The following is an 18,507-nucleotide window of genomic DNA, read 5'->3' as shown; positions in this document are numbered from 1 at the left end:
AGCAAAAATAAGGGCATTAGCATGCAGTTATGCAAGCTCAATGTACCACCTTCCCCTTTTAACTCACCTATTGTCACACTTGGAATGAATCATCAACAAGTATGCATGCACAATGGTTATAATATTGGGGTTGTTTCTTTTTATTAATATAGCACATTGATATTCTAGTTTTTAACATCACCAGACACTGCTTGAGCATAAAAATCATACAACCAGTATCATTATAAACTGGAAAAGGAGACATCTTTGATTTTTGTTGCTAATTTTTTGAAGGATTTAAATTTGTTTTCCTCTATCAATCCCACAAATATCTACTTTATTTAGGTTTGCAGTCTGTGGCTGATGTGGCTGTTTCTCATGATAGCTCTGCTGCCATTGGTGTGCTAGTGTGTGTCTGAATGGGTGAATGATAAACACTGTCAAGCGCCTAAAGTAGCTATAAGGGAGAAAAGTCCAGACCATTTAAAATCTCAGCCTATGTCAACATGTTTTAACAACTCCTTTTACATGCTGTAATTACATGCTGTGAAGAATTCACACAGAAGGGTTGGCTATGTACTGTTCCCTGGACTACAAGTATTTATCAGCTTCAAATCACATGTACACTATATAGTCTGCATTTGAACAGTTGTGAAATGCAACTATTAACTCTTATAACGCCATCTACCATCTAACTTAGTCTCTTCATTGCTATGCATCCAGGCCATGAATGTAATGCTAGCCCTCTGGTGCACAGGACAGTCTACCTCTCCGTCTCTTTGTTTGGCCTACATGTGACAAGGGCACAATAGAGTGCCGGACAATAGGCCACTTATTGAATGACTGGCAGGGAGTGGGATACATCCCTGATCGTCTGTCACTCCGCAGCCTCGTGCACCCAACGGCTCATGGTCAGTGTCAGGTTGCACTCTCCTGTGACGAAGGCGCTTGCTGTCATATTGAAAATCTGGTAGAGGTCACAGAGGTCAAAATAAGAGGGGAGGGGCTACATTTACATTTAGTGAGTATATAAACATCTTTCATCAACACATTTTCTTGAGATAGCCATGATTGTGTTTTTGTTTGTGTGCAAGCAGTTGCTATCGGCAGCTGAGATTTTCCACCGTGTCACTGTCAGCTGACTATCACTCACTGCCTTCAGCTGAACAGATTCTCTCGAAGATCCTGAGCTCTGTGCCGTGACCTCGTGGCCTTTTGAGAAGAAGGTCAATGGTTTAACACGCAAAGCTGTTATTGTGTCCCCTGCGTATGATTTTTAATGTGGACTGACACCCAGAGTCTTATTTAATAATAACACACACTGCATGAATACATCTTAAACATTCACGTTGCTGCTTTTTTTGCAGATTTTTTTCATGATGAAATGGGGTCTGAGTTCAACATTACAAAAAAAAACAATTAAAATGAGGTCTGCAGGAAAGCTGACAGCCTGTTTGTTTCTATGCATGCTGCAGGAGGACTAAAGAGAGAGGCCTACTACTGACCTGTTGATACAGTGACAGGAGAGAAGCAGTAAAAGCTGTTAGACAGGAATGTCTAAACTTATCTGGCACAATAATGAATACAGTCTGGCCTACTGTGCACTGTAAAAACAACCAAACATACTTGAACTAACACTGACATATGTAGTGTGTATTCCCATGCCCTGGTACTGTCAGTGAACTCCCCTTGTAGATGTGTGGCTGTTTGCTCTGCTCTCATATTTTTGCATGAGTAGCTTACAAACTGCTCCATTTCTCTCCCTCCCTCTCCCTCCCTCTCTCTCTCTCTCTGGAGGTGGGGGCAGAGAGCTATTAGCTGTGCGCTGCAGACATCATTAGGAGGGGAGACGCTTTCCACCGTCAGCGCCGGAGCAGAGCAGGGGAGCCCTGGCAACAAGGAGACACACAAACTCAGCAGCCAGCTACACCCCACAGTAAGTCACACAAAACTATTTATTCAGAGCAGCTTCCACCAACCTGTCACTGCTTTCGCCGTGTCACTTTTCTCTTTTGGAGCCGGCTAGATAAAAAAAATGGCTGGAAGAACTGGGAAGGGTGGCGCTGATACGCTCTGGTTTTACTTCAAAGCCTTTGGAAATTGTTTACTTCGCACTCTGACCTATTTTTAAGTGACCAAACAGTACAGGGGCACACGGGGTTTGGCCGTGTATACTTGTCATTTCGTAGCGCAATTGCAAAGTGTTGTTTAAGTGGGTCGAAACAGAGCGGAGGTTCAGCTGGAATCTGGCCGATCGAGGAGCGCGTCCGCCGGGGCGAGTTGGTGTCGGGCAGGCGCTGTACTTCCAGTAACTGCGCCACTCGACCTCGGCTCAAACATTTGCTCTTTGCAGACTGTTTCTCAGCCCTAAACAGTGTCACACATGGCTGAATAACGTCCCTTCAAGCAGCACACGTCTTCTTTTGAACACTTTTGTCGCTGACAAGCGCTGTCAAAGGCAAAGCATTACATTTTTATCTACGTTTCACCATCGCGGAAGTGTTTTCTCTACACGAAAAGAGGCGAAGAACAACTAAGCACAGTCCACATCATCTGTCCGGCGTTTGCTAAAACATGGTCACACTCATGTTTTGCATTATTCCGCCCTTGTTTCAAGGCGTTTATTGTTGCATAATGTAACATGTTACTACACAGTGTTTTTACATTGCCAGCTGGTTGTAAAGGACATACGCTTTGTGATTGCAGGACTACCCGTGATGTCATTCATCCTAGCTGGCCCATTATATAACGGGACTGTAGGGAAGCCTGTGATAGCAGCTATTTTTACTCTGTTTACACATCGGAGCAGGGTAGGCTATGTGTCCCAAGTGGTAGCCTATGCTTTTACTCACACTATCAATTTAATAATGCATCCAAATAAGACCAAGTGGATGAAGGAAGAAAAGCTGCACTTCTTCACCAGAAGTGACTCCCTGTTTCTGATGGTGTGTGTGTGCAATAAAAAAAAAGTCAGCCAGCTTTACTTGTTGATTATGACTAGTCATCCTGTGAAGGTCCTTTACTCCACAAAAGCAGCAGTGATTCATTACACATCTGCAATATAGGAAACTTTATTTTTTACATCCCCTAAGACAAACTTAGAAAATATTTCCATTTTAAAAAAAACCTATCACACTCAGTATCTTACACACATATTTAATTTGGCCAAAATATTATTTAATAACGCAAGACACAATTAGGCTCGTCTGCTTACCATATAAGGCAAAATCTCATAAAATCATAATATTTTAGACAGGGTTAATGTATCCGCTCCTCCGTGGATGCTGAGTTATTCGTATATATTATGCTGGATTCAGACAGTGTGAAGCGCCTCAAATATGTCTGCTCTGCTGTGTGTTTCTCTGCACTGGTTAACAAGTGGTTTTCTGCCTAGATGCTCTATGAAGCTCAAGGATTTTTTACTTGGTTTCTGAATAGTGAGTGTACATATATTTCCATCTTTGGAGTACTTATAATAATAGGAGTAAATGGGCCAAATGAGAGTGTGTTTTTGTCTTTTGTCATGGCACAGATGACAAGTATGTAGAATGAGTACATAATTTAATTATAATTTACATTATTTATAATATATGATGTGGTTCTGAGTAGATTAGCAGTTTATTTTCTTAACAGATTAGCTGTGTGGATACTTGTACAGTCTTTAAAGTCCATTGAAGTGTTTTTATTATCTTTTACAGCTCACTTAAAACTGTCAGCCTTGCTCCACTGTTGGTTACAATTTGGACATTTTGCTCCTTGTTCCACAGGGTTTCATGTCAGTACAGCTGTAATAGAAATAGCTCTATCCTCTGAAGGATATCTTTTACTGTGTTCAAGGGATTGTTTGCTTGCTTATGTTCCATCCTGTAAACACATTTTTATGACACTTAATTACACATCACAACAACGTGTTAAGCAGCTTTCTTCAGTTTGTATGACAGGGTGGTGGCAAATTATTTTGGCTCAATTTGTTGTTTGCCTGAAGTTTTCTCCACTCACTTGGATCAGAGGATTTTATTATGATACGCAATGCTATGAAACATGCAAACTACTTTATGGAGAATTGTTATTAAGTACAGATCTATTTTTTATCTGCACAGTTCAGATTATAGGTAAATTATATTATTGAATTATTATTATTATATTATTACATTATTTATATATATATATATATATATAGTTCTACTGTCAAAATATGAGATATGAAATAAGATATAATATATAATATGAGATAGAAATAAGATATTTGTGAGTCTCAGTGTTTTTTTGGCCACTATGAAAGAGACAGGTTGGAGAAGAGAGGTGATGGCCTAAGTGACCAGCTGGGTAGTTGGAAATAAGCAGCTGACAATCAGCACTGCAGCAGGGGTGTCTTCTTCATGTATCATGCTGGCAATAAAGTGGAAGATAAAACTAAATATATTCATTGTTAATCACTGTCAGACACTATGAAGGTCTTTTTGTCAAGCAAGGATTCTCATTTTAGGATAAATCAAATAAATTCCCTGTTTAATAGACACATTTAGGAACATGGCTAATTTGCTTATAGTTCACTGTGGGACTTCAGAGAGAAAGATTCCAGAGTTGGGATGGAACAAAAATACCCGATCTGTCAGTATGGGGTTTGAACACTTGGGGCTGGAAGTCTTCGTGGGTGATGAGTAAATAGCTAGAGGATAGTTGCTAGTTGGAGAGTGAAGATGGACAGGACTTACAGGGTTTTAGGTAGGAAGGTAAGGATGAACAAAGTGATGAGTTTACAGATACTGTATGGCATGACAGAATGTTGAAAGATGAAGTTATCAAATTGAGAGAACAGTACTTGTAGTTACTCAACAGCTGGAGTGTGAAGGTGATTCAGATTGGAGCTGTAAACATTTTTTATTCAGTCCATAACAGTAGCAAATTCAATATTTCTTATAGATGAGGCGCTGCCTTCCTGCCATTATGATGGCAAGTGTGAAGAAAAAGACTAAAGTGTAGGGCTCTATTGTGCAGCAGTGCCACTGTGCATCAGGCTTGCTGTTCCATCCACCCACCTACCACACACACATGCACTTTACCACTGCCACCATAGCCTTTGATTCCAGCCGCCACTCACTTTCAAATGGTAATGAGAGGCAATTAGAAGCCAATGTGTCCTAATCACAAGCCATTTAACTGAGCTTGGCTCATTTGTCAGAGCCATATGCGCACACGGACCCACACAGTAAAACACACATAAATACACACATCTGCTAGATCATGCTAAAGTGTTTTTGTCTTTGGCAAATGTTGGCTATCTAAAGAAAAGAGGAGAATGGCATGTCAGTAAGTGTGTTTGTGTTTGTGTATAGTAGTTGGGAAAGAAATAGACGGACAGAGAGAGATTTCCAGGTAATGACTGGGTGGAGGTTTTACAGCTGAATGAATAAGTGACAGAAATGGCTCTATGCTCTGCAAATACTGGCAGGAGTGAATGATGGGGTGCGGGGGTCAAATGGATCGACCAATGTGTGAAACAGGTGTTTGTGTGGGTATGTGTGTATTTGTAGAGAAATTAGCTGGAACAACAACACTTAATCTTAACTTGAATAACTTTGACAGGCATGGGTGTAAAGCATGCAAGCTCCTTTGCTACACCAGCTAAAATATGAAATAACATTAACACAAACTGAAGTCAGCTGTTGGAGCAGACAGTGTAGACATCCAAAAGTATTTACAACATACTGCATCATCAACTAATACGATGTTGACCTTGACACAACTATATTAAGAAGGTCTTATGTGCACCCGAAGGGTTCTTCCCTTTTGGCCAACTCTCTTGTATATGTAGTGTTTGCGGTAATTGGACACTTGTATCAATAAAGTATACACAGAAAAATCTTTAGCTGCTAGCTGCTTAGCCCCGCCATCAGAGATGACAGTATTTATAAGTCGTATACCAACAAAGAGACCACAAAAATGCACACAAACTTGTTTCACATCAATTATAGGTTCAAGAATGTGTGTTTCAAGCAAGCCAGAATGATCAGTCTATCGATATGCTTGCTGCTTAAATTGCTGCCTGTTCTCTTGCCTGCTTTACTCTCAAAGAAATAGAAATTATGTCACCCCTTCTCTGCTGCATTCACAACAGACTGCTTAATCCCCAGTTGTCTCATTTTATACTAGAAGCTACCCATAAGCTAGAAGAAAGTAAGGCCAGCCGAGTTGTTTAGAGTGGTGTCATGACAATTGTAAAGAGGTACAAGATCGAAGAAGGCAAGTTTAAACAGAATGGAGAAAAGACAAGAAAAAGCCAATGAGGAGAGCTGTGAGTGGGACAACAAAACGTGTGTGTGTGTGTGAGTGAGAGAAAAAATGATTTTAGAAAAGTAAAGAGCAGTGGGTGGGGATGGGGGCAGATCAAGAGATTGAGCTGTCTGGTTGAACCATGCAGTGTGCTCAGACCTTTTCAGCTTTTCCTTTCATCCTCCTCTATTCATGAGCGTACACATGCATGCACACCAAAGAAAGGACACACAGGCACACACACTGTATTCTGCTTTTAAAGGGAATCAATGAGTGTTTTTTGTATTTTGTGTCAAAGAACATTCCACCATGTGTGATTGTGTGTGGTTCAGTTGCTGATAGTGTGTAGTCCTGACTTTCTTCTGTTGAGATTTAATAGCAAACAATCCATGTATCAGTGCTATAGAAAGTAATTTAAGGATAAGGGAGACTTTTTCATGATCTTATGAATCATTGAACCTGAGTAATGCACTTGATTAAGTTAGAAATGCAAGAAGGCCTAAAGTAAACTGCTTCAATTTCAGAAAACCTCCTACCTTTATACATGTAATTTGGTGGTTGTGGAGCAGATGCATTGCTTTTTGTACAAGTTATATTCAGGTTTGCTCTAGGCTTTTGTCTGTAGTTGGAGCTGATGGACCTTATCCATGGTTACAAATCATGTAAAAATGGGAAGATCAATCCTTGACAAGTTGTGCCATCTTTTTATTATCAGACAGAAGAAGTTTCAGGACCCAGCTAGCTGACATCTTCATCATTATAGGTTCATCTTTTTGCCCTTTCATTCAACTTGTTTATCTTTCTGTGTGTTTGGACATATTTGCACAACTTGTGACTCTTTCTGTGCCTAATGTTTTTATTTTGAAGTGGCAGTCTGATCAATACCAATCTTCTGAATGACCAAGATAGTCCCAGAGTCTGAATGAGAAAGAGCGAGAGTGAGAGAGGACTAAAGCCATCGTCCAACGTTGTGTTACACTGTCGGGTCGATAAGCTGCTGCATGGCTCAATAACCATGTGAAAAAGGGAAGCTGGCTTTGGGACTTAGTTCAGCCGTGTGTTGGCTTTGGCTCTGTAATGGCTGCCAGTGTTGCTGACATGATATACAATTGTCTATATGCCAGGCAAGTAGTTGTAAAAGAACTCCACTCTGAACTCCAGAGTGTATAGTGTCTAAATGATGACAGAGTGTCATTGTGGGAAAATAACAAGCGTTCAGGCTGCACATTTGAATACCTGCATCAATTTGAATCCCAGAAACACACCACGTCTGTAAGAGCCTCTGAGCTGTTTCATAAACTGTCTTTAGAGAGATCATCTCTGAGTATGTCATATGTAACATGTACTGAAAGCCACCATGCAACAGTACATTCAGCATGCTCCTTGCGTGATCGTTGTGCTTTGATTTATATTTGATCACATTCCCAGCAAAGCCAGACTGTTGAGGGAGGGGTTTAAGCACTGATAACAGTTCTCTCTTCTCTTCTCTTCTCTTCTCTTCTCTTCTCTTCTCTTCTCTTCTCTTCTCTTCTCTTCTCTTCTCTTCTCTTCTTCTCTTCTCTTCTCTTCTCTTCTCTTCTCTTCTCTTCTCTTCTCTTCTCTTCTCTTCTCCTCTCCTCTTCTCTTCCTTATCAGAAGGAGTAGAGGATTACAGAGGGGAGTTGACACTGACTGGCAGGCAGACAGCTCCTGCAGACTCTTCTCTTCCCCACAGAGCTCCAGGCTTGGGACAGGGATAAGCTGACAACCTGGGACACAGCCAGATAGATAGTGATAATGACTAGAGATGAAAGAAGAATGCGAGAAATTGGGGTCATGTACACTACAGTATATATGGAGCATAATGAAAAGATTCTGTTCTCTGAACATTAACCCAACAAATTATGAGACAAGTGACTTTTGAGTACTTTTGATATATGTATTCGATATATTTTTGTATTAAAATTCCCAGACTTCATGTGCAGTATTGATATAAATGTATTACATGGAGTGTGTATATATTCTATATTAATATCAAGTCCTTTTTCTATTTAACCCAAGCAGACAAAAATACATCCCTGCACACTGTAACCCTGGTGTCTTCAGTGCTAACTTAAAATTTTACTTTTAATTCAGGGTCAACTCTATAATATAGAGTACACATTTGCACCTTCAAGTATAATAAAATGTAAATTTATATCGGTATCGAGTGTGTCTGCTCTTCAAAGGGTTACTTATGTTACAGTAAATCTGCAGGAATTGCAGATTTCACCAAAAAAAATCACTCCATGTGTGCTATTTTTTACCAATGCAAAGCCCCCAGATCCCCAGCTGCAAGGTGGGTGTGTGGGTATCAACAATGACTTAAGCCTGAGCCAGGAGGATATGCATTGAGCGAGAGGAATTCAATAACAGGAAAATGGCCAGTGATAGAAACAATCCCTGGAATACCAAAACCCACCCTTCACCAGTGTTGTTCTTGGCAAAACTTTGCTTTCCATTACTACTGTTTACCCTATATCAAGACACAGATGTCATGCAGTATGGACAGGGTCAGAACAATCCTAACTCATTTCATTGATGGGTTGTGATGTGTCCAAAATTGCTGTCTCCATCCCGTTTTCTGTCTGCACTGGTATGTGAAAACTGTGGTCACCATATGGTCAGGGGCATAAGCGCTGGATGACAGGTTCAAACAAGCCTGTGCAACTAAACCACAAGTCATTATTTAAAACTATGTCTGTAAGGCTGAAACTATTTCCTTTCTGACACAACTGTGGTGTGGTTTGAATAGAGCAAGTTGCTGGATGCATAGCTGAATTGTTGTTCTCAGTCTGTCTGTCTGGTAGTGGTGGTTTGGCCAGTTCATCTTTTTTTACTGGACAGCTGACTGGCTTGCTGGCTGTGTATCAGCCTCATCTGGCTGGACATTTTGGCTGGATGCTTGGATGCTGGGTAGCTAGCTGACAAGCTTTCCTTGATACACCTCTGGCTGACTGATTTGCTGGCTGTCTGACTGACTTATATTTCTGGCCCTTCTGTTAGCTTTGTAGTAAGCTCATGACATTGATGCAGCAACATTCGATGATTAGGGAGGAACACTGTTATGTGTGGGGGGCTAATGCATCCCTTGAAAGCAGATGTATGGTTTACATTGTTGGCTAAACTTTATTGGAGCTATAAATTACAAGATGGTGGCATCACGTCTGTTACAACATAGTAGCAACACACAATACAAAAAGACAATACAGCAGAACGTACTGCATTCCTATCTAATCAATGCGCTGCACTGATACTATAAAGATCACTGCTACTTTGTTTTATTATCGTCAGAGATTTACCCTTGTACTTTTGGTATTGTCACAACTTCTCTGTTATTGAATTGAAACAATGCCACTGGAAAAAAAAATACCTGCCTGTTTGTGGCAACTTCTGGAACACACTGCATATCATGTGTATAACATCTAGTTAGATCTACACACACACTCATGGCTGTAAATTATGTATGCAAATTATTAGTGTGCGTTTGTGGTGCTGCGTTCATGACTGCGCAGCAGGGTCAGGTGATGAGCTACAGCACAGATAAATGAGGTTAATGTGAGGTTTTACTGTGGCCAGGCCAGGTCCGGTGCTCTAACACTGTCATCTACTATCAACTGCCACATACTTGGCTCCAAAATGGCCCAATGTCACAGCTGCCCCGGATGTGTGCATCATTTGGAGTAATGCATGAGGGAGCCACACTAATTATCAACCCTCATGCACGTAGCACACAACTGACTGACAATCAGAAGATACCTAACTACCTACCTGTGGCAGTCATGTTAAAATGACTTATATAGACACATTCATAGCAGATATTTGCATGAACATAAAAACACACAAACTGTGTACAGCTGCTCTTTAGCTAGTGTACACACCCATCCGCAGGGGCTTGCCCAGGGGAAATACCTGTGGTAGGAGAAGAAAGTTGACCTAATAGGAAATTACTAGGCATCCTCATCAGATCAAAATAGCAGTGTTTTTTGTACATTCCATAACCTTAATTGCCCTTACTGGAACATTCAAGCTTCCCAGATGTCAGATCTCACTAGGCCATATTTAAATGTTAGGTGGTTTTTAAATCATCATGATCATCATAGATTAAGAGGAGTTCCCAACCTGGAAAACACAAGGTCTAATTTGCTGTAAAGAAACGAAACATGTGATGGTAACAGCTAGTGTCTGTTGTTGTCTGTGTAACATTTTCTTTTTATGTTGAAGTTGTATGGCAAACTTTGTTGAAAGTCTAATCTTATGTTGTATCCAGTTTTGCACGGTTTGTGAACGGTTATTTGAACTTAACAGCAAGGCTTTGCAGATAAATTGATTAGACTTTTATTGTCCGCTGACAATGCAGATTAAAAGGTTCTGGGTTTCCATGTTGTTTTTTGCTTGCTTGTTCGTAGTGTTACCTCTAATTAAATAAAAACCCTTAGCAAATCTTTATCTCTAATAAGCTTCAAAATCCAGCAACAGACAATATATTTGAGTGAAAAGATGCTTCCTCCCCCACTTCCTCCCTTAGCCAAGTGCTTTGGGTTTTTTTAAAGGCGAGCGCCCAGTCAGCTTGGTTTAATACTACATGACGTGCCATTAGCTCTGCTAGCTATTTATCCCCACACTACCTCTATAGCGAGGCTGCCTGAGATGGATAGCTGAGTGCATTTGCAACCTGACAGGACACTCTACCTAACTGTGGCCCCCTGCTGAAAGTGTGGGGGTGAGGGTGCCGAGGTAGTGTACACCTTTTAGGAGGCACTTCGTAGATACCACTTACCATCTTACTTAAAGCAAGAGGACCGGTGTGGTGGGAGGAGGGGAGAGAATTTGAGTGTGCATTGGGTTAAGAGGTGGGGCTGGTATGAGTTAAAGCATGCAAAATTTATTTTGTTTCAGGACAGCAAGCTTGAACAAAGTACACCTGTCATAACAGCTGTCACTAATGTCACACAGAGCATGAAGCACACATGGACCCTATGTAAAAACACAGTAGATGACATCCTATTTTTTAATAATCAAATTTAGTAGGAAAGTTTGGAAATAGAGTTAAAAGAGGTGTAATAATAATACTATTACAATAATAGTAATAAATGGCATCAGACTAGAAAATTAAAAGTGTTGAATTTAACAGTAATCTGTGAGTCAGTTTGTGAATGATTTACAGGACACCTGCAGCCTACCCTTAACAAAATTAAATACATAAATTAAATACAGCAGCAGAGTGGCCCTAAAGCCTGGTAGAGTGCACTTTAGAACCAGTACCAGGAATTCAATACGTTACCTGTTTTTTTGGCACTGGAAACTCTCTTGACATAGTTATAAACTGCAATAAGTACTAGTAAACAGGATGCAATAGTCACACATGCTAAAGAATTGGTTTAAACATGTAAAAAGCATATAAGAAAAACAAATGTTTTATTAATTTCATCTACTTATCCGTACAATAAAAGGCTACTCCTCAGCTTATTTTGAGTTTGACTGACCAGGTTTCTTAAGGTCAGATGTGTTGCCCTGGCCAGCTTTGCTTTTTGCATTATACTTTGCAGCACAGTTTGCCATTTTTTGAAATGTGTATCCACTGTTGTGATCGTGTGTGTTGGCTTTATCTAAGCTGCTGTGGCGACGTAGCCATGCTCTCCTCCCTAATACACTGTCACCCGAATGCACTCACAGAAACTGATTGGCATTGATGGATTTAATGTGGATTGGTGGTCATCCCTTGTGTTGACCCTGATCCACTGGAGGACTACTATGATCCACTGATACTGAACAACATCTGCACATGCCCTCCTACTGGATTAACTGCCATGTAAATTCGAACCTCGGCCGGCTGGTTTGATCTTTCCAGCTTTCCAGTGCCAATCATCATGTTTTCTAATTAGATCCAAGAACTACAGTGTCAGTGAGTTTGTGTTTTGTAGAAAAGCCAGTATTGTCCTTACATCCATGATTCAGTCATGTGTTCTAGCTGGTTCATTCCTCTTTGCTTAGAGTTTCTGGCATGCACTGATTTTCATAGTTATAAATTGTGATTGCACATGAGAACAACGCTTAAAGAGGGATTGGTTATTAGGGTAATGCATGAGTCAGCTGTCCTGCAGCTTGGTTGTTAGTGCTGACTGCTGGTGTTTGTATTTGTAAAATAATAATATATTCATAGAGAGGGAAATACAGGTAACATGACCAAGAAAAAAAGGTTAAGTACTTGCAAAATGCTGATCAGTTGTCATGCTCAGAGAAAGAACTGCAGCCTTTAGGTTTGCTGAGTGCTAAATTAAACACACAGTGCCAAAATAGTGTTACTATATATATACTTGTTTGTAAACTATAGAAACTAACAAGTATATTAAATGTATTATGAGTGATTTCCTGTCTGTGACTTGCAGCAAGGCTTTATTAACTTTATAAACTTCCTGTATTATCTCTAAAAGTTTCTCTTGGATGTGCTCTTTTGTGGCATTGCATCTACTTTTTCTGGTTATTTGATGATGATGTTGAAACCCATTTTCAGCAGAATGATCAATTTAAAACTGGACACCTCTGCAAGTTCAAACAATCATGTTGCAAAAGTGTTCTTTCAGTCCCAAAATCACAACATCGAAACCCAAGTCCCCTCTCCCAGACTATGATCTAATTCTCGGAAAACTTGCACAAGGCTGCTAAGAAGCTGCTGGATTTGCAGGTTTCTATTTGAACTTTTTTTTGCAAAGGTTTTACTCTGTCCTAAGTGTGTTTGCCAAACGCAACACATGATTAGAGTCCACCAATAGTAACGCTACTCAGTCAGCCTCTGCAGCAGCTTTGGAGAAGAGATTTGTAGGGTTTATGTTGTTGTTGTTTACTTCAAATCTTTTAAAACTGAGGCACAGTTTCATAATGCCTCGTAAAAGTAGTAAGCTTGTGTCCTGTACTCATTTACATGTTTTTTTGTTGTAAGTCAAACAAGTTTTGACAATATATGGCATCGAGCACACTGTCTATACAAATTATATTTACTGAACATCCTTGCAGAAATATACAAAATTACAATGTAGGAGTCTGCTTTATTTCTGTTTTCCACATAAGATTGGATTTGAATCATTTGTACAGATGATCTGTTGCTGTGCAGAACACAGCGAAAGCAAACTTCCATCTGATTTCCCTGAGAGCTATTTTTGGTGCTTACCAAATTTGCAGATGTTATTTTCTGTGAAAAGTTCAAGGGTCACGATTCAAAAGGCCAGATGTTCCCTTAACTGTGGAAATAATAATAATAATAAAAAAATGTTTAAAAACCACAGTGATGCAAATGCTTCTATGCAAGTATTGACTATTATTATTAGACTATGCTGTTTTTAAATAACATCTCTGCAAGCAGCATTTTGCAGCATGATGCTTTTCAATTCCCCTGGATGCTGTTTTAATCCTTTGGATTGATCCTTTAATTTGCACTGTGCTGAAAAGCTTTGTGTAAGCTATTCTTAAAATATGCAATGCTATACTGTGAAACCCTATTCATTTCAACTGTTTTACATTAAAAGCTGACATATTGCTGTTCATATACAGTAGATGAGACTCAGAGGTATCTTTAGCTCAGTCAGCTCATGGTGGGGTGCCTAATGTCAAATGTAATATTTTTGGTCGTTTAGAATGCTGTCAATAAATACGTATGTGCTTCTTTATTGCAAAGCATCAGGGCAACAGGGAGATGAAAGACCAGGAGAGTGATATTAAAAATAAAACTCATCTCCTCTCCGGTCAGTGCGAATAAGTGGTCCATTCCCCCACTGCTTCAACAGGGGAGTCACTTGATTATTGAACCAATGCTATGTGTGATGTGAATGTGTGATCCTGTGCATGTATGCACTGGATGTAGTAGTGGTTGCATTTGTATATTTACATAAATATATCTATGTGAGGTGGGTTAAAAGGGACTGCAGTAATTTCACAGAGTAAGAACTGTGCGCCTGCCCCACTTTCAGTCTTTTAATCATGTATAGACACTCGGGGCACTCCTGTGTGTGTGTGTGTAACACACTACAGTATGTGTTTGTATGGTAACTGTTAAGCAGAGTGAGAGTGAGAGAGGGTTGTGGTACAGTATGTGTCAGAGGAAAATGCACTTAGAACTCCCTGACCTGAAACTACCCTGTGTGTGTGTGCTTTCTAATGCATGCTCCTTTTTCTACATAGAAATGACTACAGTCACTACAGAATCACTGTCAGCTGGCAGTGATTCACTTCATGGAATTTGAATGTATTCATCTTCCTTCCTTTTGATTTCAATTAAATTTGGAAATTTAATTAATTTATTCTGGGCATCAACTGCTAGCTGCAACATCCATCTGACACGGTTTGAGTGTGTTATATATTCCTGACCCCTTCAACAATGTATCTCACTATGACCTTGCAGCATTTTGTAGCCCCACGGTGGTGCCCATCCCTGTGACTAACGCCCAGTTTAACAAGCTGCCACAAGCAACTACACTATTGTACTCGACAAGAACACTGTATAATATGGTATGTTGACCGGCATGCTTCTGCAAGCCTCCCCTTACTGTGTATGTGGAGGATAGTTTGTTGTGTTTTGTGCTAAATAGTTAGCGAAGAAGGCATAAAATATTTTGTGTCTCAGTGGCTGCCCTGTCGCCTCGAGGTAGAAGCCATCTTTAAAAATAGAGCAGTATTTAGTCCTAACACCTTGGAAGTATTTGAGCCTCAAGTTCCTTTGCAATAATTGATAGAGGACAAGAGTTAGCAACTTATAGGATGCAATTTAAAGAACACGCTGCTTGAGAAAACATTTTATTTTATCTGTTAAAAATGTTCTATATTCCATTTACTGTTGTGTTATTAAAGTAGTAGTACATTACATGTTCTCCTGCTTATTTGTGTGTAACTTCAGGGTTACTCTAGACATGTTTGAACTTGGCCCCTGAAGCCAGGACAGCAGTGCTGTACATCTTCAGCCTGTCAAGTATTGACAGTGTAGCTCACTATGGAATGCTAACAAGCAGGCAGGGTGTGGCTGTGTCATGTTAGCTACTCTGACCCTGTGACCTTGGTTACATATAAGACTGTCACTCTTTCGTAGGAGTGAACTTTGTGTGACGTGTCATGTGGCTGGCAAGACTTGACAGTGACATAACCTAAAGAACTGTTTCATTGCACGGGCCTGTTTTTCATGCAAATGAGCTTCTAATGTATGTTGAGGTCACCAAAGGCATATAGTATACAAACACATATTATGCACATATGCATTATACAATATACACACAGCACTAGCAGTCAAGGTTAAACAAAGATAACTGGACCTTATTTGGGTTAAGGCCATTGCAGCACGTTGGAAGTGAGCCATGACCTGACACACACATGCATGCACGTACACACACACAGACACACACGCGCACACCTGTCAGTGTTGGCATCTGCTCAGTCCTCTTTCTTGTAGTCTTTGTCCTCTCTGTCTTGCATCTCAAGGGACAGCTGGTGGGGCAGTGTGAGCACCTGTACTTTGTATGTGTGTGTGTGTGTGTTTGCATCTTAATGCGTGTGGTTATGCATATCAGGGGGAGTTAGGAGGGGATATCTGCAGTGTCCTGGACAAGTGTCTGTGCATCAGTGTGTGTGTGTTTTTAGAGAGTGCATTCGAGCACCTGTGCTGCCAGCAGGAACCTGCCACAGCCGCGGTGCTTCCTGACGTATGCAAGTGACTTCCTAAGGTCGTACTGCGAACCCAAATATAACCACTATCTTCCTAAAGTTGACCTTAGTGTCCACAGAAGAAAGTATTTGGTCCACGATGGATGAATAAAAATATGTGTACAGGAGTACCATTATTTTAACTGGCATGTTTACTTCATCTCTGACAGTGTCAAACCACTTTTATAGAAATAAATGTCTATTCAGCCACCAAGTAGTTTAATGTTACTTTGTGTGCTTGTCAGCGCAATGTCAGCATAATGTCAGGGGAGCTTTATCAAAACTACTATATATATATATATATATATATATATATATTAGAGCATTATTCAAGTTTTTGCCAATCTGTAATATTTCCTTTTCTTTTAAGCTTTTTTCCACCATTGAAAAACAATGAACTGAACCTCAGTCAGCATACTAAGTATTTGCAAATGAGATGACAGCCACTGTTACACTAAAAGATTGAAGGTATAGCCTCCAGGCCTTTATAATCAGATATTTGCATTTTCCTCCTCAAAGTTAATCTTTTAGCCAGTAGCTTGTCTTCAGCTGTTTCTGACCTAGTTTCCATCAGTCATCACTACAACAAGAAAAACACAAATTTACTGTATTTTTAGTGTAGCTTTGTGTGAGCGTCCTGTGATACATGGCCCACCTTTCACACGTCTGTTTCAGTCTGGCAAATTGTCACCCTTTATGTGATATTGTTATTTTTGTGTTTAATATGAGCTTTTGAATCTCCCTTAATTGATTTTTCACAGTGCTTTTACTTCTGGAAGATGTCATGTCAACATTTGTTCAGATTTCAGAACATTTTATGTGCTCAGCCAATGAACTTTAACTCAGCCCTATATAAGCAATTAAACCATCAAAAAGAAACTGCTCCCTTGCCACAGCTAAAAGCATGACAGACAAGAAAAAGAGTAGAGGTTGACTCGTCATTCAGCACACTCTGACAGCAATGAAAGTGTGGGGGCGAGCAAGACTTAAAAGTTTGTGTCAAGGAGCTGAATGAGGTCTCATGAAACCTGCTCTAACAGCAAATGCTTGTATCCTCATGCTCTAATACTGTGGTAAAACGTCCGTAATCCAGCCATTATACCTGCCGTCTGCCAGATTACTGCCGCAGACCTGGACTGTCGCATTAGCACTGTTTACTATCTTTGTTAACGTCACATATAATAATCTTTACACTGCATTTTAATTGCTTGGTGTGCTGATTGGATATTGGCTTTACTTTGTTTTGTTGTTGTTGTGCTGGAAAGTACGTTTGTTAACATGAACAGGAGATTTACATGATTAGACAAGAATGTGTGTGTGTCTCTTGCATGTACAGTGTGTGTTTGTGAAAGAGGAAAACAAATGGGATCAAAGCAGTAGATCATTAATATGCATGTGTGGCTAGTGTACATGTAGTGTGTATGTGTGTGCACATGTGTGTACCTTTTGAAGATGTGGTTTTTCTTGTGTGCATATATTAATATGTATATAATTTGTATATGTGGTCCCTGCAGGCCCCCCTGCCAGCATATTCCTCTTATCCTGGTGTTGGGATCAAAGCTGGGCTCCCTGCAACTCCCATGTCTCCCAGCCCTTGGAGCTAGCTAACGTGGCTTGACTCAGGAATGCTGAGTAATTCCCTCAGATGGCAGCCTGTGTACCTATGTTCAGCCTCAGTGAATTCTCACTTAACACGTTAGCTCCTCACACATGTATGTTCACAGCAACTACATTATACGAACCTGTCAAAGTCATTTAGATGTGTTCTCTTTTCATTTTTTTCTCCTATGCAGCACACATCGTGGGATGCACGGGTGTTCTGCTTTTCATTTTCTTCCTCCTTCCCCTCACATTTTTTACATGTGTTTTTGTGGTCTTATGTTATGATGTGTTGCCCTGGAGAATAGTAGAAAAAAAGGAAGGAAGTAAAAAGGAAAAAGAACAAGAAGAGATGATGATAAAAGAGAAATAATGAAAAGGGAAGATGTGAGAAGATAAGATTAAAAGAAGAACAGCAGGTTGGGTTTTATTTAATCATGCTTAGCCTGCTTTAGAATCCTCAGGTTCAATGGCGCAGCACCTGAGACAGCACTGAATGTACTTTCTTGCTGCTTTTTCTCAACACTGATATCTAGAAGCCTGTTGTAAAGAAACAACCTTGAGAGGTGACCTTCTAGTAAATTCCTTAGTTAATATTATCATCTCATGGCATTAAACAGCTGGTTGTGTAAGTGGTGTAACAGGGGATGTTCAATTAATGTTCCCACCTGTGTGGACCCAATAGAGAGGAGTTAAGACAATAAGCAAGTGCTTTCAACCTCTCCAGCATTTTCCCTGTAGACAGCAGCTTCCTGGTGATGTCTCAGTAATATGTGTTTGCAGGTGTTGCCATCCTAATATATCTCTGTACATTAGTCCACCTTATCTAAATAGTGAGCACAGCTTCAGAGCAATATTGACTATTTTAGCTGCAACATTATCTATACTATCTTGGTTGCCAGGCATGATATTGAGTTGTGAATGTGTGCATAGTGCATGAATGGCAGGCTTAGA

General features: G+C 40.1%; 1 protein-coding gene across 1 annotated transcript in view; it reads left to right on the top strand.

Moving 5' to 3' along the window:
- The first annotated feature begins 1,794 nt into the window (after positions 1–1,794).
- atxn1a (ataxin 1a) overlaps positions 1,795–18,507 on the top strand; it is a 70,619-nt gene continuing 53,906 nt past the window's right edge. Inside the window, 1 exon segment of the mRNA XM_028424334.1 lies at positions 1,795–1,915. The gene's annotated coding sequence lies outside the window, so the exon portion shown is untranslated.

Source organism: Parambassis ranga, chromosome 2, assembly GCF_900634625.1.
Source record: "Parambassis ranga chromosome 2, fParRan2.1, whole genome shotgun sequence".
Lineage (NCBI taxonomy): Eukaryota > Metazoa > Chordata > Actinopteri > Ambassidae > Parambassis > Parambassis ranga.
This window is presented reverse-complemented; position numbering and strand designations above follow the sequence as displayed.